Source organism: Salmo salar, chromosome ssa13 (genome assembly GCF_905237065.1).
Source record: "Salmo salar chromosome ssa13, Ssal_v3.1, whole genome shotgun sequence".
In the NCBI taxonomy this organism is placed as follows: Eukaryota; Metazoa; Chordata; class Actinopteri; order Salmoniformes; family Salmonidae; genus Salmo; species Salmo salar.
The window spans coordinates 42,895,526-42,918,058 of record NC_059454.1 but is presented as its reverse complement, the minus strand read 5'-3'; the positions used below and the strand labels follow the sequence as shown (position 1 = coordinate 42,918,058).

General features: G+C 45.9%; 1 protein-coding gene across 7 annotated transcripts in view; it reads left to right on the top strand.

Annotated features, from left to right (window-relative positions):
- Nucleotides 1–22,533, top strand: part of l1cama (L1 cell adhesion molecule, paralog a) — a 79,447-nt gene that overhangs the window by 9,050 nt on the left and 47,864 nt on the right. Inside the window, exon 2 of one of the 7 annotated variants that reach the window (XM_014135828.2) lies at nt 7,220–7,286. The exons of the other annotated variants lie outside the window; for them this stretch is intronic. The gene's annotated coding sequence lies outside the window, so the exon portion shown is untranslated. The remainder of the gene's footprint in view (nt 1–7,219; nt 7,287–22,533) is intronic. 7 annotated transcript variants of the gene reach the window in all.

Below are 22,533 nucleotides of genomic sequence, written 5' to 3'. Positions count from 1 at the left end.
GTGCTGGCTAGCGGAGTAGAACACCTGTTTAGGAGAGGTGCTGGCTAGCGGAGTAGAACACCTGTTTAGGCGAGGTGCTGGCTAGCGGAGTAGAACACCTGTTTAGGAGAGGTGCTGGCTAGCGGAGTAGAACACCTGTTTAGGAGAGGTGCTGGCTAGCGGAGTAGAACACCTGTTTAGGAGAGGTGCTGGCTAGCGGAGTAGAACACCTGTTTAGGCGAGGTGCTGGCTAGCGGAGTAGAACACCTGTTTAGGCGAGGTGCTGGCTAGCGGAGTAGAACACCTGTTTAGGCGAGGTGCTGGCTAGCGGAGTAGAACACCTGTTTAGGCGAGGTGCTGGCTAGCGGAGTAGAACACCTGTTTAGGAGAGGTGCTGGCTAGCGGAGTAGAACACCTGTTTAGGAGAGGTGCTGGCTAGCGGAGTAGAACACCTGTTTAGGAGAGGTGCTGGCTAGCGGAGTAGAACACCTGTTTAGGAGAGGTGCTGGCTAGCGGAGTAGAACACCTGTTTAGGAGAGGTGCTGGCTAGCGGAGTAGAACACCTGTTTATGAGAGGTGCTGGCTAGCGGAGTAGAACACCTGTTTAGGAGAGGTGCTGGCTAGCGGAGTAGAACACTTGAAAAATGAATGGAGAGCTGCACACTAGGAGCTCAGATGCAATAATTTTACCTAATAACCAACGTTTCGACAAACAAGCTGTCTTAATCAGGGTAAGTTGGTTATTGCTCATTGCTAGACAGACATTTTCATGTCTTTGCATAAATTTTCAATCCTATTTAATTCAAATCTGTAACTAGGCCACTCGGGAACATTTCAATGTCATCTTGGTAAGCATCCCCAGTGTATATTTGGACTTGTGTTTTAGGTTATTGTCTTGCTGAAAGGAGAATTTATCTCCCAGTGTCACGTTCTTGAAAATGATCGGACCAAGGCGTGAGTATAGTTCCACATATTTATTTAAGTGAAACTAACAAAACAAAATAACAAAACTTACAAAGACCGTGAGGACGTAGTGCCCAAACACACTAACAATCAATCAATATCCCACAAAACACAGGTGGGGAAATAACTACCTTAATATGATCCCCAATCAGAGGCAACGATAAACAGCTGCCTCTAATTGGGAACCATATTAGCACCAACATAGAAATAAACATACTAGATCACCCCCTAGTCACCCCCTGACCCACTACACCATAGAGAACCAAGGGCTCTCTATGGTCAGGACGTGACACCCAGTGTCTGTTGGAAAGCAGACTGAACCAGATTTTCCTCTAGGATTTTGCCTGTGCTTAGCTCTATTCCATTTATTTTTTATCTAAAAAACTCCCCAGTCCTTGCCGATGACAAGCATACCCAGAACATGATGCAGCCACCAAAATGCTTGAAAATATGAAGAGTGGTACTCAGTGATGTGTTGTGTTGGATTTGCCCCAAACACAACACTTAACACTGTATTCAGGACATAAAGTTCACTTCTTTAACACATTTTTTGAAGTTTTACTTTAGTGCCTTATTGCAAACAGGATGCATGTGTTTGAATATTTGTATTCTGTACAGGCTTTCTTCTTTTCACTCTGTCAATTAGGTTAGAATTGTGGAGTAACTACAATGTTGTTGATCTATCCTCAGTTCTGTGCTTCACTGCTCACTGCTTGACTGTGGGATCCTACAGATCATTGTATGTGTGAGGCACAGAGATGAAGCATAATTCCACTATGACATTATTGTGTGTGTGTGTGTGTGTGTGTGTGTAGGCCAGTGACACAATCTCAATTTAATCCGTTTTAAATTCATGTTGAAACACAGCAAATTGTGGAAAAAGACAAGGCTTTCGGAAGGCACTGTACATACACACACAAGCTCAAACCAACCCATAACAAGATTATAATTGGAATCTCCCATAAACATAGAGTTCCTGTAACCTTAGAAAAGGAAATGGTTTCAGAACAAAAAGAGGAAAACAAGAAACAGACAGAATGCGTAACGGAGAGAGAAAACCACAGAGATAAGAGAGGAGATGGAAGAAGAGAAGTGGAGACGAGAAAGATAAAAAGAGGGGAGAAGTGAAGAGAAACTGTCTTCCCCCGTCTGCCCTTCTCTCTGTCTTTCTGAGACCCTGACCCTTCATCCCTCTCTCTCTTGCTCTGTCACTCCGAGAAAATTATGTCTTTGTCTATGAGTCATCGTAAGAATTCCCCTCTTCCTATCCTCAACCTCCCATCCCTTTCACCACATGCCACTCCAATCAAAGAGGCTTTATGGGCACATCTCTGACTAAAATTAGGCTGAATCGCCCCTCTGTCCTGGACAGTCTGCACTGTGGGTGGATGAAGAGGTCTGTTAACTGTAGAGGAAGTGTGTGTCTGTGTTTGTGCATGCGTGTGTAAGCATGTGAGAGAGTGTGTGTGTGTGTGTGTGTCACATTGTCAAAGTAAAGAAGTTTTAGAAGTGTGTGTGTGTGTGTGTGTGTGTGAGTGTATGGGTCTCATGACTACATGCCAGTACGTAATAAATGACTTCCGTCCTATTGGTATTTACACAACTCCTCAATCCTCCACTGTGTCTGTCTGACGCCAACACATCTTGTACTCTATACAAGTATACTGTACTATGCATAATACTGACTACCAGAATATATTACTACTGCTGCTGGCAGGCAGGCAGAGATGAAGGATGTCCCTATTGTCATGTCGATGATTCAAGTGATGTGAAGAAGGGAAGTGTATAAGCATTTTGCTGACGCTTTTGCTGATGTAAAATAGGGCTTTATCAATGAATGTGTTTGATTGTACAGTAGTGGGTTGTAAAAGTTTCAGTGGCAGAGCTGTTCTAGGATCAGGTACCCCCTCGTATTCATTATAATCTAAAATACAAAACTGATCCCAGATCTGTGGGTTGTGCTGAGGCTCTGGGAGACAAGTTAGGGGACTTGGCTGTCTGGAGCTCACTGGGAGATTGGAACAGTGTAATTTATGGAACATGACTGCTTGGCATTGAATGACTGACCTATCAAATGACTGACACAAATGATTCTCGTTCAAAGGATCATTGAATGCCACGGTGTCGAATCATCATGAATTTCAATTGAAGTTAAGTAGCTTGTCGTCTCTTGTTTTATTGAACCTACTGGAGTCTCACGTTGCCAGACTTTCTCGTCTCACATTCCATTGAACCTAAAAGTAGGAACAAGTGGAATGGATATAGCTCACATTCTCATTGAATTAGAAAATGTAACTCCATAAATAAGCGCGTAACGTCCAGTCTTGTGATTGTAGTACACACAGTACACCCTAGCGTCTCTGTCTGTATCCTATGACTACAGGAGGAGGGTAAGAGGGCCACTTTGCTCCTGTCAGTGTGTGTGTGTGAGAGCCATAATATGTTCCTTCCAAGTGTCTGTCTGTGTGCATGTCAGCCATGATATATTCATTAGGCTTGGATTAGGTGGCGGAGGAGGGGATCAGTTGTATAGTGTGCATAATCCCTATACGCGGGTGCTAATTTAATCTCACCTACTGTGCCAGTCCCATTATACCAGCCACCCAGGAGGAGACAGAGGGGGACGGGGGGCGGAGATATATATATACATATATGAGATAATGATGAAAGAGAGAGAGAGCGAGAGAGAGAGAGAGCGAGACAGAGAATGGCAACCTCGGCATCTATTCTATTTGACAGTACTGTTAAAAATTCCATGTTGATAAAACGCTCTTACATCTATCCCACCCACCCCCGAATACTGCACGGGGGGGTAGCGCACAGGGGGGGTAGCGCACGACGAGACGAAAGAGAGGGGAGCAGAGGGGGAGAGAATGACAACAGTCATGCCTGTTCTATTTGACGTTGAAACGTTTCCTGTTGATACAACAGGTCGTACAGTTTTTCTTTGTTTTGTGACTGAAAGGCTGCTCGTGCATTCTGGTGCTTGTCCTACTGTCTTTTGAGTTGAGAGAGAGAGAGGAGAGGAGATGGAGAGCGAGGGTGGAGTAGAGGTGGAGATGGAAAGCTTGCAGGAAGTTAGTCAGTCAGCCTCTTCAGCTGTCATTCTGGAGACGGAGACAGAGACAGTTGAATATATTTTGCGTCCATTACAGTTCGACATGCGTGGTACTACGGTGGTTCATTTCTAATGCTATAGGGAGTGGCTGCTGGTGTACGCTGGGCCGTGTCGGACCACCCACCTTAACTATGAACAACTATCCTATCCTACCTCCACTTCCCTTTACAACCACTGGAAAAGTGTGTGTGTGTGTAACTCCATCCTAGGTCTAGAGCATCCCAAGTGCAGTTTATGTAATACACTCCAACATGCCATGTTCACCGCAATATAGACATACATTATCCAGTTAATTATAGCATGCCAACTGAGCACATTGAGCACTGTGCATTACGTCTATAACATGCCAGGCAAGTGCACTGCATTTGAATTTATGTAATACACTCTAACAGAGATAATTTATATTGCTTCTCTCTCGTCTTCTCCTGCTTCATTTACTGTACAGTAAATGCCAGAGTGAATGAGGTCAGATAGCTACCATACAGTACCTCAGGCTGCACTGCTACCTGGGGTCAGCGGGGTGTGTGTGTGTGTGTGTGTGTGTGTGTGTGTGTGTGTGTGTGTGTGTGTGTGTGCATTGCAGAGCCTTCAGACTGAAGGATGAGAGCGAGTTCAATTGGGCGTGTAGAAGTAAGAAACAGTGCTGAAGCTGAAATAATGAGGCAGTGTGTATCCTCCTATGAAGCTGTGTGTGGGTGTGTGTGTCCCGTACCCTTGCCACCACTGCTGTGTGTGTAGTCACCTATTAAACTGTCTGTTTATATCAACATCAAACTTCATCATGCAGCGGGAAGGAACGATAACTGGACTTCATATTTGTGTGCAAACTTTTGGCTAAGAAGTAACTCTTGTTTGACAAACGTTACGAGGAAGCAAGGAGCTGGGGTAATGCCTGGATGATGCCGTCTCACTTAAGTGGAGCGACAGAGTCTAGATTTGTAGTCCACTCACTCACTCCTGAACTGTAGCAAGGTGAAAAGTTAACTGTATACTGGAGGGAATGCAGTGAGAGGAGAGGAGAGGAGAGGAGAGGAGAGGAGAGGAGAGGAGAGGAGAGGAGAGGAGAGGAGAGGAGAGGAGAGGAGAGGAGAGGAGAGGAGAGGAGAAGAAGGCAGAGGAGAGGAAAGCAAGAAGAGGGAGGAGAGGAGATGGAGAGGAGATGGAGGGAACAAGAACTGTAGGAAGACATTGAAAGGCATGGATACAGGGAACTGGGGAAACTGTAGGGGGTCTGGGAACGTTTTCATTTCAGAGGAGAGGACAGTGGAGGAGGGCAGGGGAGAGGAAGCCAATGAGACTAAAATTCAGGAGCAGATGGGAGATGATGAGGGAGAGGAGGGGTAGACAAAGCCATCAGAGGAGGAGAGAATAGACAGAGGCCCCAGCCAATACTAACGAGCCTAATGAGGTAATTACAGAGTTAAGTAACCGGGTGACCCCCAGGCTACAGGGCTGCCGGGGTTATGGAGAGGGGAGACAGGGGGAGGAGTGTTAACTACAGGGCTGGGGGTGGGTTTACAGGCGGTGGGGGTGAGGAGGGGAAGACAGGGGGAGAGGAGTCACTGTGTTAATTAACTCAGCCATGGCTGGGGTGGGGCAAGGAGTGGGAGAGGAGGGTGGAGGAGAGGAACTAAAGAACGGAAACTCCATTACCCAGTAACCTTTTAGCAGTGTGGACTGGGTTATTAGGAAGTGATCCGCTCAGGGCCTGACAAAACAGAGGAGAGAGAGAGTGGAAAGTGCGTGGGCTGGAGATGGGGAGACAATGTGGTGGCTGGTGGGATACAGAGAGGGAGGGAGAGCGGGGGAAGAGATGGGGAGTCGATGTGGTGGGATATGCAGAGAAAAGAAGAGGGGGAGAGAGAACACAAAGCAGACAGGTGGGAGTCGAGGGAGAGAGATGCCTGCAGCGATGGAAATGTCACAGAGCACAGAGAGGCAGAGCAGAAGGCTGAGACACACCTGGCATCTAAACACACAGACACAGCTCCTAATGCTACCCAGCTCACCTGCTTCCGTTCTGGCTGTATACACAATTACACTATGACACTAATTACTGAGCAACAGAAACACAGCACAGCACTAGGAGATAAGACAACATACTGTAGTGACTCAACTAATGATACATCAATATTTCCCTTTTCTTTGCATGTGTCTGTCTGTCTGTCTGTCTGTCCTCCCTCCCTCCCTCCCTCCCTCCCTCCCTCCCTCCCTCCCTCCCTCGCTAAGAGACAGTGTGACCGTGTGTTTTCTTTATGGACAGTGTGAATGGTGTCTTTATCAGCCTGTGGTGCACTAGACAACAAGCGGCAGGTAGCCTAGCAGTTAAGAGCGTTGGTCCAGTAACCAAAGGGTCGCAAGTTCAAATCCCAAGCTGACTAGGTGAAAAATCTGGCGACCTGCACTTCAAGGGAAACTCCATCCAAAAACGATCTTTTGGTATTTGTTTCATTAGTCCATTGTTGATATAGCCCCAGTTTATTTTGCCATGTCAGCAATCAAGTTTTCAAGATATGTAACTTTCAAAATACAGACATCTGGCCTGTATGATGCAAAACGCAGCATCAGATGATGCAAAACTTGATTTCTGACATGCAATACATTTTGGGACTATATCAACAATGGACTAATGAAACAAGTACCAAAAAGATGACCACTGGGTGGAGTTTTCCTTTCGTGGTGGAAAAGTAGTCAATAATTTTTATTGTCGTAATGCCTGGAGACAGTTTTTCTGTTAGCTTTTTCTTGACTATAAACCTGAACAGGAAATATCTCTGGCTGATTGGGTATAACTAGCCCTAGTCGTGATCAGGAAGAAATCCTGTCCCTATTCCACTGCCCCTTGTTATTGACATTGTGATGACTGGACACATGTTAGCTGTCTCCTGGCAGTGCTTGCTGACCCCTTCTCCTGTACTCTACTCCTCCTAACCAGCATGGTTAACATGGTTAGAGCTACATTACAGCTAATCAGGACATATTCAATTGAGTTAGCAGCCATTACAGAGTGCTTTTATGGTGGTGTACGCTTTCTACCCATCTGCCCTTTCACCCTGTGTGTGTGTGTGTGTGTGTGTGTGTGTGTGTGTGTGTGTGTGTGTGTGTGTGTGTGTGTGTGTGTGTGTGTGTGTGTGTGTGTGTGTGTGTATGAATGAACAGTGTCAGACCTTGTCGGCAGAACTCCTCATCTCAGGCTCATCAACTAGTCTTCTAGCCTCAGCGAAAGGTCAGTATCGATTCTTTCTCTCGTTCTTTCTCTTTTTCTTCTCTCGCTCTGTCCTCTCTCTCTCTCGCTCGGTCCTCTCTCTCACTCTGTCCTCTTTCGCTCTCTCTCTGTCTCTCTCTGTCGCCTCTCTCTCTGTCCTCTCTCTGTCGCCTCTCTCTCTGTCCTCTCTCTCTGTCGCCTCTCTCTCTGTCCTCTCTCTCTCGCTTGGTCCTCTCTCTCACTCTGTCCTCTTTCGCTCTGTCCTCTCCATGTCCTCTCTCTCTCTCTCTCTCTCTGTCGCCTCTCTCTCTGTCGCCTCTCTCTCTGTCCTCTCTCTGTCGTCTCTCTCTCTGTCCTCTCTCTCTGTCGTCTCTTTCTCTATCCTCTCTCTCTGTCGTCTCTCTCTCTGTCCTTTCTCTCTCTGTCCTCTCTCTCTCTGTCCGCTCTCTCTCTCTTTGTCCTCTCTCTGTCCTCTCTCTCTGTCCTCTCTCTCTCTCTGTCCTCTCTCTCTGTCCGCTCTCTCTCTCTTTGTCCTCTCTCTCTCTGTCCTCTCTCTCTCTCTGTCCGGCGTGATTCTGAGAGAGAGAGGCAACGAGGGTAGGAGGGATAGAGAGACTAGCCCAGGCAGCCACACACCGCACACTGAAAATGATAAGAGTGAGCCTGAAATCCCTACTCTGCTTATTCACTGTATACACATGGGACAGGCTAAAGATACTCTCTAGATCCCTTCACTGTCTGTCTAAAGTAAAAAAAGACACACACACAAGCGCACACACAGGACAACTAGAATTGCAGACAGATGGACATGGTGGAACAGGTTTTGTCTGTTGATTCCGTTTTCCGCCTTTCACTCGCTGCTCTACTGACTGGCTTTATTGAAATAGGTGTGAGTGAAGCGAAATGTCACGTCCTTGATCCTCACAACAACAGTGACGTGAGCTGTAGCTAATGTTGTGGTGGAGGTGAACAGAGGGGGGATTTGAACACACACGGACAGGGATTTGCCCGCCGCCCTCCCTGGACCAAGGCAGTGCTGCTGTGTGAAGATAACACAGTGTCTTTGGGGGGCCCAGTCTAAGGCTGCGTTCCAAATGGCCCCCTATTCACTACTTTTGACCAGAGATTATCACTATGAAGGGAATAGGGGGCCACTTGGGACTCGGTCTAACACTGTGGAAAGGACAAGACTGCTTCGCCTCAAATAGACTCCCCTCAGCGGTCTCTACTGTTAATGATTGAATTTGCTGCGGCGCTCATCACTTACTGTGGTTGATGACGAGAACGATAACAGATATTATGGGAGTTATAGGCTGAAGCTGAGGTTGTGTTGACACACACACGGGCGCATGCATAGATATACACACTTCCGCACGCATGTATGAGGCCACCTACGAAGCAACCTCAGCACCTCGGTGTTGAGGTGAAAAGTGTTGAGTGTTGATTCCAGTGGGGTCAACACCAGTGGGATTGAAATTGACGCCGCCTGCAGTGAGTAGATGAAGAGTCATTTGAATCACAGGGGAATCAGCACCGCTTGCTGGTGTTGTTACTGAACTGTGTTGAGTTTATTTCCGTGGGAGGGTCCTCATTATTATATTTCCCAGCATGCTTTGTTGCAGGTTGATTTTTAGAACAGTTTGTTTTAATATCTATGTTTCTGCATGCACATCGATTATTTGATCCAAGATAAATAAAAAATTCTAAACCAATTCAATTGTAAACTAATCCGTGCTTCTACATCTGCATTGCTTGCTGTTTGGGGTTTTAGGCTGAGTTTCTGTATAGCACTTTGTGACATCTGCTGATGTAAAAAGGGCTTTATAAATAAATTTGATTGATTGATTATTGTACCCGTTACTGAAATGGTTGTTCCAGTTGATATGGTTTAGGTAGTCTTGTTTGATGAGTTCTTCACCAAAGCAGTCATTCTGGATGCAGATTGTGGGGTGATAAAAAGTTATGGCTGGATTCCAATAGCAAATATTACTTCACAAGCCAGCATATTGTGACTTGCAGGTCTGATAATGGCCCACGGGCCAGGATTTTCAGACCACAATGTTGGGGGAAGACTAGGTCCTAACTAAAGGCCTCATGAAATGTACAATGCACGGTCATAAAGGTTTTGCTTTTAATTCAAACACATTCACTTCGGCAGTCAGTTGGTGAAGGCTTCAGGACCGAACGTTTATGAATGCAACAACCACGGCTGCGGTCCAAACACTTAAAAGGCACACCCTCTCCCCTCGGCCCTCAAATGAAGTGGACACTTCTGATGACGTATCATGACGTCTGACGAGTGTACACTTGCAGGGCAAGGGGGCGAGGGAAGAATGATTTCATTTGAAATGTACCGCTCTTGCCCGGAAATGTGTCACTCGTTCATACCACAGTTGTGTTTTCAGTCATCGTGGAACTGTTGCGTGTGCCTTATATGCTCTACGGTCAATTCTGATTGGATTTCATATCTTGGCTAGAAGACAACGCCTCCGCAGACATCGAATGCTAGCCATCCTACTATATCAGGGAAATCGAAAATTACAATGTGTGTCAGGGAAAGTTTTTTTTCCAACAGCTAACCAAACAAAACTTAATTAGTAGCACCATTTCGAAATGATTTACATTAGTTTGTGCTTACACTTGTATGTTGACTTCCCCATATTAATGTTGGTTTAAAGTTGTAGCTGACAGGAGTGGACATAATTGTACACTCGCAAACTCTGTCAAAAACAAGGGTTGAGGGTCTCACATTGCCAACTTGCCTTGCTTGGCTAATCGTTTGGACCAACGACGAAGATGGCCACGGGGATTCCCCCAAGGGTAAGAGGAGGAGGGTGTGTCTGAAACGCAGCCCTCGTCTCTGTCACTTACAAACACAGTCATGGACGGGTTACTCAAACATTCACTCGAAAGGCACCCTGGGAAATATGCAAATAAGACGTTATACTCTAATAAATACTAACACTACATATGTTATTCCCTAACACTGAGAAAGTGTTACAGCATCAGCTCTAATAAAGTGTCCATTTAAGTCGGAATTTGCAACACCCACGGTGTTAGGGACCCAACACTCCGGGGGTGTTAGTTTATCAACACTTTGAAAAATTCTACTTTAACACTATTTGAAATGGTCACGTATAATTTCAAAGAAAGTGTTACATTTAACCATGTGGTTGTTAAAATTCCGATCACAAATTTGCTGTGTGCTGTGGAAATGAATTGTCTGTAATTGCCTGGATGGATGGTGTGAGAGAAGCTTGATAGGGGTGGATGGTTGGGGTTAATATGATGTTACCTGTGATTAAAGCTCTGAATCAGCTGTTCTCTGGTCTTAATGAAGATGGAATGTACCGTGGAATACCACATGCTGTTCCACGGGCTCTACAGACAAGAAGAGATGGAGGAAGGGAGAGAGAGAGAGAGAGAGAGAGATGGTGGGAAGGCTGGAGCGGCGTAGAGAAGGAGAGAGGGAGTGGCTCGCTGTAGGAGTTGAAGCAAGGAGTGAGTGAGCTTTGCAGTGAGGGCGGGAGTGAGTGAGAGGGGAAATTATGCTGAGAGAGCGACAGAGAGCAAATAGGAGATGTACAGCAGATGGGGAAAATGTCAGACATGAGAAAAAGGAGATCTCTCAACTCCAGATAACATGAAGACAGATATTAGAGAGGAGCGGGAGGAGACTGAGATGGAGAAGAAGAGTGAGGGAGATGGAGGCGATGAGAGATGAAGGTAGAAAGAAGAAGTAGAGCGAGACGAACGAGAGGGAGTTAACGGAGAGAGATTCGGAGTGGGGGATGGATCGGGGGAAGGGTGAAATATTGCTGCATGCTGTGGCTTGAGTCAAGGGGTTGCCATGGTGATGACGGGGTGAGAAAAGGGGAGGGCGGTATTGATTCCTTGCATTGGTACACAGTGCAGAAATGAACACTGACAGTTGCACACATACTCACACACACACTAAAACAAACAGAATGAGTCATACGATGGTGCGCTACAGATCTCCACCAGCCCTTTAAGTCAACACACACTCCCATGCTTACCAACCAGTTAACAGCATCATCCTGATCCTAGCCCTGCAGCCTAGCTAGTTCAGTTCACCACCATGCAAACTACCTGCCTCCTCTTTTATTCTCTCTGAAAAGCATTTGAATGGCAGGCAAATCCCCTTAAACCAACTTCAGCTGTCAGACAATAACTCAAACCACATGATCTAACGTCGGTTTAGTGGCGTGTGTTTGCGCGCATGTGGGGGGTTGTATTTTGTGCTGGGGAAAAAAAACTGAGAGGCAATGTAATATTCTTAAATATATTTACAGCTGAAGTTGGAAGTTTACATACAGTACACTTAGGTTGGAGTCATTAAAACTCGTTTTTCAACCACTCCACAAATTTCTTGTTAACAAACTATAGCTTTGGCAAGTCGGTTAGGACATTACTTTGTGCATGACACAAGTAATTTTTCCAACAATTGTTTACAGACAGATTATTTCACTTATAATTCACTGCATCACAATTCCACTGGGTCAGAAGTTTACATAGACTATGACTTTGCCTTTAAACAGCTTGGGAAATTATGTCATGGCTTTAGAAGCTTCTGATAGGCTAATTGACATCATTTGAGTCAATTGGAGGTGTACCTGTGGATGTATTTGAAGGTATACCTTCAAACTCAGTGCCTCTTTGCTTGACATCATGGGAAAATCAAAAGAAATCAGCCAAGACCTCAGAAAAAAATTGTAGACCTCCACAAGTCTGGTTCATCCTCGGGAGCAATTTCCAAACGCCTGAAGGTACCACTTTCATCTGTACAAACAATAGTACGCAAGTATAAACACCATGGGACCACGCAGCCGTCATACGGCTTAGGAAGGAGACGCGTTCTGTCGAAAAGTGCAAATCAATCCCAGAACAACAGGAAAGGACCTTGTGAAGATGCTGGAGGAAACGGGTACAAAAGTATCTCTATCCACAGTAAAACGAGTCCTATATCGACATAACCTGAAAGGCCGCTCAGCAAGGAAGAAGCCACTGCTCCAAAACCGGCATAAAAAAGCCAGACTACGGTTTGCAACTGCACACGGCGACGAAGATCATACTTTTTGGAGAAATGTCCTCTGGTCTGATGAAACAAAAATGGAACTGTTATGTTTGGAGTAAAAAGGGAGAGGCTTGCAAGCCGAAGAACATCATCCCAACCGTGAAGCACAGGGGGGGCCAGCATCATGTTGTGGGGGTGCTTTGCTGCAGGAGGGACTGGTGCACTTCACAAAATAGATGGCATCATGAGGTAGGAAAATTATGTGGATATATTGAAGCAACATCTCAAGACATCAGTCAGGGAGTTAAAGCTTGGTCGCAAATGGGTCTTCCAAATGAACAATGACCCCAAGCGTACTTCCAAAGTTGTGGCAAAACGGCTTAAGGACAACAAAGTCAAGGTAAAACAAGGAATATTTACTCGGATTAAATGTCAAGAATTGTGAAAAACTGAGTTTAAATGTATTTGGCTAAGGTGTATGTAAACTTCCGACTTCAACTATATATATATATATTTTTTTACCCCTGTTTTCTCCCCAATTTTGTGGTATCCAATTGGTAGTTAGTCTTGTCTCATCGCTGCAACTCCCGTACGGACTCGGGAGAGCCGAAGGTCGAGAGCTGTGCATCCTCAAACACAACCCAACCAAGCCCGCACTGCTTCTTGACACAATGCCCACCTAACCCGGAAGCCAGCCGCACCAATGTGTCGGAGGAAACACTGTATACCTGGCATCAGTGTCAGCGTGCACCGCGCCCAGCCCGCCACAGGAGTCGCTAGTGCGCGATGGGACAGGGACATCCCTGCCGGCCAAACCCTCCCCTAACCCGGACGACGCTGGGCCAATTGTGCATCGCCCCATGGGTCTCCCGGTCGCGGCCGGCTGCGACAGAGCCTGGACTCGAAACCCAGAATCTATAGTGTCACAGCTAGCAATGTGATGCAGTGCCTTAGACCACTGCGCCACTCGGGAGGCTGTAGCGTAATATTCTGTGGTGCAGATGAAGATGAATGAGAGGAGAGAGGCAATAGTTCTGGTGGGGCGTTCTCCTCTGAGCCGTCACACACACACATAGGCACGCATACGCTCGCACACATTGTACTTTCCACCCATCTCTCTCTCTCCCTCCCTCCCATCCTCCCTCCATCTTTCTCTCAATAGACTGCCTGAACAGATGTAGGATCTTAATTTGATTGCCCTGTTGCTGGAAAACTTTCCTGCAATGCAGGAAATGTAAAGCGTGTAGTGTGTTTGAGGTTTAAAAAGGCTTCTGAAGTTTGACATTTCCACTTTGAAATGTCAGACTTAATTTCCCTTAAGAAAAAAATTATCAAACCCTACAAAAAAAATGTAATGAATTATAATCCACATAATAATGAATATTTCCTCTTGCTGCAGGATTATTTTCCTGCCGTCGGATCTTAATTTGATCCGTATTTCTACATCTGTAAGTGGAGGTATATCTCCTCCTTTCCTCTCTAATCCCACCAGGCGTGTCTATGAGATTAGATCAGAAGCACTAAGTGCTGCTAGTGCAACTTTTAACAAAGTCAATGGGGCTAGCAGAGGACAAGTACTATCTGTCTGACCTGGTTAATCGCTATGTGATGATGATGAAAGTCAAGCCAGAGCAGCTTTTCTAGATATCCTTCTTGTCACGGGTGTCGTAGGGTGTAGACCAAAACGCAGCGGGAAAATGTACACTCATCTTCTTTTTATTAGTGAAGAAGGAAAAACACAAACAACGTATACAAACACAAACGAACTAGACAGTCTCGACAGGCACACAGCAAAACAAGAAACAATCTCCCACAAAATCCCATGACAAACACATACCTATTTATAGGACCTTCAATCAGAGGCAACGATAGACAGCTGCCTCCAACTGAAGGCCCCAACACCAATTAGCTAAACATAGAAATACAAACGACTAGACTGAACATAGAAATAAACTAACATAGAACAATAACCAAAACCCTGGACTAATAAATCAAATACCCCTCTACATACACAACCACCCCGAACCATATAAACTAAATACCCCCTCTACATGAACACATACACAAACACACCCTGAACCACATAAAACAAATACCCCCTGCCACGTCCTGACCAAACTATAAGAACAAATAACCCCTTTACTGGTCAGGACGTGACACTCCTGTTGGGTTTATTGGTCTAATGTGATTTCTGGAAATATACTGTATATATGGAATATGGTTGTAGGTTTTCTGAGTGGAACTACAAAAAACTGCGATTCTAGACATTTTGAAAGGTAGGATGATGGGAAAGGGTTTATTGGCTTAATATGATATGGTTGTAGGTTTTCTGGGATTACTTTAGCTAATGTCATTCTAGAGACTATTAAAGGCAGGATGGAGATTTGTTCTTTGAAATAATCATATTATATAGGGTAATTTTTCTGGAGCTACTGTAATGAGTGTAATTTTAAATTGTAGTTTAAGGAAGGGTGGGGGATTTTTTGGTCCTATGAATCTTCCCTGATAAGTATCCCTTCCATTTTGTGTCTCTACTTATCCAGGTATATAAACAGGGATTGCAATCATGTGATCATGTAATCATTTATGTTGAGTCGTCTCCTGTGTGTGCCTGCATACCTTGGTGCACGTCCGTGCGCGCGAGTATGCGTATGTGTGTCAGATAGACGGGCATGCCCATGCGCCGCACGGCTTGCGTCTCCGTGCGTGCCTGTCCGTGCATGTCATTTTCCTGGTAGTTTGGCCACTGAGCCTCCATGCAAATGTTACAGAAAAGCTCTCCTCCTCCTGACCTTGTCCTGCCTACAGCTCATTTCCATGTGGTGGTTGAGGGGGAATTGACTGCGATTATGTCTAATCTAGCTAGACCTTGCAAATGTTACCAACGTACGATCGTCCAAGAGTTAAGCTGGAGGGGAAGCGTATGCTTGACAATGAGCTGTGTGAAATAGAGCAGTTTCAAGGTCATACGAAGCACAAAAAAAAAATTCACACTGAATAAATTTCCCCCCCAAAATGTCTAACTCTCTAAAGGTAAGAAAAGAATGATCAAAATGCATGATTACATCAATTATTTTTCTATTTAACCTTTACACTATAAGGTTTAGTCCCACTGGGATTAGATATCATTTGCAAGAGAATCCTGCAGATATTCCTCGAGAAACCAAACCCCCCTCCCATCACCCCAGTGTTGCTGCTGATAGTTGGTCTGCCTCTATATGGGTGATGTGATTACGGGGCAGCTGGGCGGCCTTACGTGACCTTGGTGTCTCAGAGTGTCTCAGATGGCTGACCTGTTGTGTGTATGGGGTTAAAGGCTACAGGTCACAGTCTTAAGGGGTGACATCATCCGTCACACTGCCTAGTCCTCTCCTCAGGGCGTGTCTGGCGTGGCGGTGGTCCCTGTGGAAACGTGTGTGTGTGTGTGTGTGTGTGTGTGTGTGTGTGTGTGTGTGTGTGTGTGTGTGTGTGTGTGTGTGTGTGTGTGTGTGTGTGTGTGTGTGTGTGTGTGTGTGTGTGTGCGCGCGCCTTGCGTGTCACACCAGGTGGTGGCGGTGGCAGCTGTGTGTTCTGTTCCACGCCACGGGCCACTTATCACCTAACCCTGGGGACACACACACACCATGCAACCTACACGTACACACACTCACACTATACAATGCTAGTTGTTCTCACGGCCTGTTCTCACTGCTCAGCGCTGTAACCCCAATTCTCAGCTAAATGAGTTCAATATAGGTAACAGGTCCTTCATCTCGTGGTGATGTTGGTTACTGCTCTTCCAGCTCCTGTTCTTCGGGTCTTTAATGTTTTCTATGGTATTCTGTGTGAGTATGGTAACAATTTACCTTGACTATATATCCACGACGCATCTATTCATTACACATCTATAAGCATTTCATGAACGTATCGTCACAGGTCCAAACCACATTATTAAAGGGTAATGGAATATATCCATAGCATGTCTATAACGCATTCATGTCATGCTATGCAAGAGCTCATCTGTAAATGACAGTGTTATTTATGGTTTCGGTGTCTGGTTGGTTGGTTTAGCGTTGTTCCTTCTCTCCCACTGTTGTGCTGTCTGTCCAGCTGGTGTCAGTACTAACGCTGTGAGATACGGTGAAGCCGATGTCAGCTATTCTCCCTGGCCTACTCTGACAGACACTCTGTCTACTGATTCTACCTTTAGCTCCTCCTCTCAGCCCTCCCTCTTCTCCTCCTCTCCTCCCTCGCTCTTCTCCTTCTGTCCTCTCCTCCCATAGCCTTTTCTCTCCTCTCGTGGGTAGTCCTCCAATCTCTTCATGTTCTCTCACTCTGAGAGACGGAGGGATTGGACAGAGACACACGGGGATCAACCCCCCCCCCCAACCCTGTGTTGTTGTTCAACCCCCCCCCCCAACCCTGTGTTGTTGTTCACCCCCCCCAACCCTGTGTTGTTGTTCACCCCCCCCAACCCTGTGTTGTTGTTCACCCCCCCAACCCTGTGTTGTTGTTCACCCCCCCCAACCCTGTGTTGTTGTTCAATCCCCCCCCAACCCTGTGTTGTTGTTCAACCCCCCACCCCAACCCTGTGTTGTTGTTCAACTCCCCCCCAACCCTGTGTCTCAACAAACAATGGGTGTGTGTGTCTTTTTTAAGAATGGAATCAAAAACAGAATTGAAGGTCATGGTTACCATCTGAACCAGACAAACAACTAGGCTGTTTGCTCCGACCGGGGAGGAAGAGAGGGGGAGGTAGGGAGAGACAGAAGGAGAGTAGAGGGTGGATGAGCGAGAGAAAGGGAGAGGGGGGAGCGTCAGTAGGAGGAGAAGTAGAGTGAGGTAGAGAAAGAGTGAAGGAAGGGGAGAGAGAGGGAGAGAGAAGGTCACTGGTAATGGGTTTTCTGCTTAATTTCATAATGTCATGATTGCTCCTATTTACCCAGGCTAATGTTGACAAAGGCCCAGGCGTTAGGATGAGGCCTGTTTTGTTCAGTGTGCCACCCACCTCGGTCCTGGCCTATCTGTAGGTCTCATTACGGCTTGTTATTGGCTACTGGATGGGTTGGATGTTCTGTATGCCACCATCTCTCTGTGCTGTACTTCCTGGCCTATGACTGCACATATTAATGGCCTGTCTCCACCGCTCGTTACGGGTTTCTGTATGGCCTCCACAGTACATAATGTATCTCTACACCTTATTATGGGCCGTACTATCTCTGTTGTATGGAGCTTTACATATTCCCTATTTAATCCTGTGTATGTACTGCACTAGTCTACCTGGCTCGTTGTATTTTATCCCATTCATTATGCAGGTCATGTAGATTAGTTTCCCGGTCCGATCATATGAGCAGCCATTTAGTCTGGATGTGCTTTCTGGATTCATGTTTTGCAGAGTGTGTGCGAGCGCGTGTGTGTGTGTGCGCGCATGTGTGTTGTGCCTCATCTCCATGGCAGCTAGGGTGTGTCAGTCTGCAATTAGGAGAGCGTGTCCTACGGCAGCGTGTACGTCCCAAATGGCACCCTATTTCCTACAGAGGGTGCTACTTTTAACCCGGGCCCGTAGGGCGCTAGTCAAAAGAAGTGCACTATCTAGGGGATATGGTGCCATTTGCGACGCCGGCAGAGCGTCTCTCTGATGATGACACTAACGAGACCCCCCGGCTGTAAATGGCTGGTTTGTTCCATGCCTTGACAGCTTTTTATTTTGCCTCCACATCCCATGCATTTTAATCACAGTGTTTCCATGCATGTTTATTAAGCTCTTCCTCAGTTTTGATAAGCACAACAATTTGCCTGTCCCCTGACGATCTTATTATAACTACCTCATCCTTCCCGACTACCGCCAAATGTCACCTTTTGGCCTGTCACGTGGTCAATTATCACTCTAGAGCCCAGACCGATAGTCTTACCAGTACATTCCAGTCCGTTTGAGCCAAAGTGTACGACTAACAGGGCTACCAGAGATCAAGGGATGTCGGTGTCCATCTATAGAATTCTGCATTATCTGACCAGAGGATTGTCTGACCCGGTGACTAGCTGACTGACACGTTGATGGCTGATCTGCTGATACGCACCAGGCCTACTCAGAGACACGTCTAGGGATTAAGATGCACTATATGACATGGAGTCACACTACACAGTTAACACATACATAGAGTGTACAAAACATCCATGACTGACTGACCAGGTGAATCCAGGTGAAATCTATGATCCCTTATCGATGTCACCTGCTAAATCCACTTCAGTCGGTGTAGATGAACGGGGGGAGATAGTTTAAAGATGGATTTTGAAGCCTTGAGACAATTGAGACATGGATTGTTCAAGTTCTCATTTACAACTGCGACCTGGCCAAGATAAAGCAAAGCAGTGCGACACAAACAACAACACAGAGCTACATATGGGATAAACAAACGTACAGTCAATAATACAATAGAAAAAAGAGAAAGTCTATATACAGTGTGAGGCTGTCCTGAGGGTAAAAAAGGGGGAGTGCGACTCAATATTAGGAAGCTGTTCTTAATGTTTTGTACACTCCGTGTATACTGATGAAGAGAGACACACAAAGACATGAAGACACAGAGAGACATGATACACTAGCTAATACATAAAGATACATTGAGGGAACATGATAGACACTAGTACAGTCAACCCAGGTCTTTTATGCAATCTAATGACTTTTGAAACATGATTTATTTAGGATTTATAGATTTTTCTTTATTTTTCTTTTTTTTCAACATTTCTTGGTTGTTTGATGAATTGACTTGTTTCTAGATGGGTTTTTTCTTCTTTCTCTTTTATTTCTTCCCTTGTTCCTTTCCTTTCTTCTTCTCTCCCATCAGGCCGTGCTCAACATGTATCTCCTCTCCTCTCCTCTCCTCTCCTCATCCACCCCATCCACATGTACAACCCTACTCTCCTCTACCCTTCTCCTTTCCTCTCTCCTCCCCCTCCTTTCATCCTCCTCTCCTCTCCTCCTTTCTGAAGCCCACTGTTCTCTAAAGGAGTCCACTCCTTCACTTTAATTATTCATCCCTTCTTTTATTCTCTCCATTCCTCTGCTCCCCCTATATTGTCTTGAGGGGGAAACATCAATAAGTAAACAAACCAGCCGGCAATAGCTCCCCCTCTCTGCAGTAAAGACAGACAGTATAGACTATAGGATGGAGGGTGAGAGACAGCGAGAGAGAGAACGAAAGAAAGAAAGTCGGAGCGAGTTGGGGAGAGGTAAAAGAGACTGAAAGAGTGTGTGTGTGTGTGTGTGTGTGTGTGTGTGTGTGTGTACATGTGACTATGAGTGATAACTGCTAACCGGGAGGGAGTATGTTGGTTGTCCGTACGTGTGTATGAATAACTGAATTTCTATGTGGAGTCAGGAGGGGGGGGGGGGGGATGCTGTTGCTATGTGGAGAGAGACCCCGTTGTCATGACAACATGGAAGGAGTGGGTGGAGTGGGCTGAAGTGGGTCCCACCTGACAACCTTTATTTTCTCCAGCTTTTTTGTCACTCCTGTATTAGCCCTTAACCCTGACAAGCCGGAGGGAGAGGGGGTACAGGCTTTTAGAGGGGAGAGAGGGATTGGGAAAATGAGAGAGGGGGGAGGGAGATAGTTAGAGGAGAGAGAGTGTATATAATCATGCTGTATGACATCCAACAGCAGCAACTGGAAGGCCAACTGAATGTGTGTTGAGCTTCTAACCGTGTTATTTATCTACATGACTGTTGGCCGGTCTATTTCTAGATAAGCTTCTATACGTCATTTAGAGTGTGTTCTTTTTTTCTTGGAACCTTTCATTTACATTTAACTGTCAAACCTGCTGTTCTTCAGCCATATGTTATATTGCCCTTTAAATGCAGCGGAAAGCACAGGCATATTAAAGAGATATTGGAGTCGGTTCTTCATGTTGTAAAGAAACCCCCTTTCCAATAAAGTTGGATGATATTGAAGGAATCAGTTTTGTCCAAGGCAATTTGGTCAGAGGAGTGTATTAGAGGATGGAGAGATGGAAGGGTCAGAGCAAAGTGTTGAATATAGACAGAGGATGGAGAGATGGATGGAGGGGTGAGAATTGTATTGTGAAAGCAAGGGGGGGGTGAAAATAAAAACCTTTCAAGCCTAGTGTCACGTATCTGGAGGGTTGATAGTGGTAGAAGAGGAAGAAGGAGAGGAAGATTGTTAAAAAGCTGACAAGGAAATTGGCACTCCTCTCTCTTTGACAGGCTCTACTGTAGTGCTCGACCCGAAGAACAGATAGGGTCTGTCCCATATGGCACCCTATTCCCTAGCACACAGTGCACTACTTTTGACCAGAGCCATATGGGCCCTGGCCAAAAGTAGTGCACTGTTAAAGGAATCGGGTGCCATTTTGGTCCACAATCCTCATCCAAAAACCTTGGAGTAGATCTGCTCCATTAATGTTATATTTCGTTAGTGCTACACGCACGCACACACACACACACACACACACACACACCACAGGAGGTTGGTGGCACCTTAATTGTGGAGGACGGGCTCGTGGTAACAGCTAGAGCGTAATACGTGGAATAGAATCAAATGCATCGGACGCATGGTTTCCGTGGTTTCCATGTGTTTGATGCCATTCCGTTCGCTCCACTCCGGCCATTATTATGAGCCGTCCTCCCCTCAGCAGCCTCCTGTGTCACACACACAGTAAGACATGACACCGTAGTAGTAACCATCATTTCTGCCATGCCACGGAAGGAGTAGACACAGGTAGCAAGGTGATACAAGTATTATTTTCATCAGGCGGAGAGCTCTGAGAGTAGCCTCACTGCAACAGTCTCATGTAATAAACATGACCCTGCCAGAGAGAGGGGGAGAGAGGGGGAGAGGGCGAGAGAAACAGACAGACAGATAGGAGAGTGGCAAGTACAGTACAGGCGATCGGTCTAGCACTAAACCAAATATATGGTGAATATGAACTATTTATGTGGATGAATTTGGGGCAAATGTACCCCTGCCAGACAGACTGGGAGAGAGATGGAGGCAGGTAGAGTATAGGTCCGGGTCTGGGGACCAAACCAAATACATTGTGAACCGAACGCCGCTGGTGAATATGAATTATGAATTTGGGTGAATTTGGGGCAAATTGACGCGACAGGAAGGAGAAGGTGATAAATAATTTACTCCACAGGGGGTCCCTGAATTACTGTTGCCCCCATCCCATGTGGTCCCGTGTCCATCCCCCCCTCTTTTCCTCCTCCTCTCCTCTCTTCCTCCACCCAATCCACAACATTTTCCGTGTCCGTAACCCTCCTCTCCTATTTTGTCCTGCCAGTTGACCCCCTAATCGCGCCGTCTCTCTCTCTCTTTGCTCTCACTGCCTGGTGAGTGAAACCTGTTCACTGTCCGTCTTTCTCTCCATCGTCGAATCCTCTCACTCCGTTTCTCTCTGATTCTAAATCCCTTCTTCACACTTTGTCCGTCTCTCTGTCTCTTTCGCTCTCGTGATTTTCCAGACAGACAGACCCCGAGGCAAGGAGGGGCAAAGGGGGGGCAGGTATTCATTTATTTCATCCCCTTCTCCCTCCCTCCCCCCTACACATCTTCACACAGCTTGAGGTGTTAAATATTTAAAGAGAAGCCATGACAGGACACAGGACCTGCGAACACACACACACACACACACACACACACACACACACACACACACACACACATACACACACCCCAAACGTGTAGACACAGGGGCACACACACACACACACACACACACACACACACACACACACACACACACACACACACACACACATACACACATATACACACACCCCAAACGTGTAGACACAGGGGCATACACACACACACACACACACACACACACACACACACACACACACACACACACACACACACACACAAAAGTGCAATACTATAACGAAGTACGGTCAGGTACTGGACCTGGCTGTATATAAGTTCTTCTGCGTTGAAATAGGCTACCTGAATCAGCTGTATTTTTAGGATGTCCTCAATAATGAGTTTATTCATGATATCTGGCACAGTATTACCACAGCAACAGCTTTCGGCCAGTAACAAATAAACCAGGGAATAACTTTTTCATGAATAGATTCATATTGTGGAGCTAACAAAAAATGTTATCTCAACTATTAAACACTCAGTGATTTTTTGGGGGGGTGATGAGCTGTTGTGTTGTAGAATATGTATGTTATTGCTGTAATACACAGAATATGATGGACTCAATTGGCCCCATCCTATGTTCTGGGTTCTC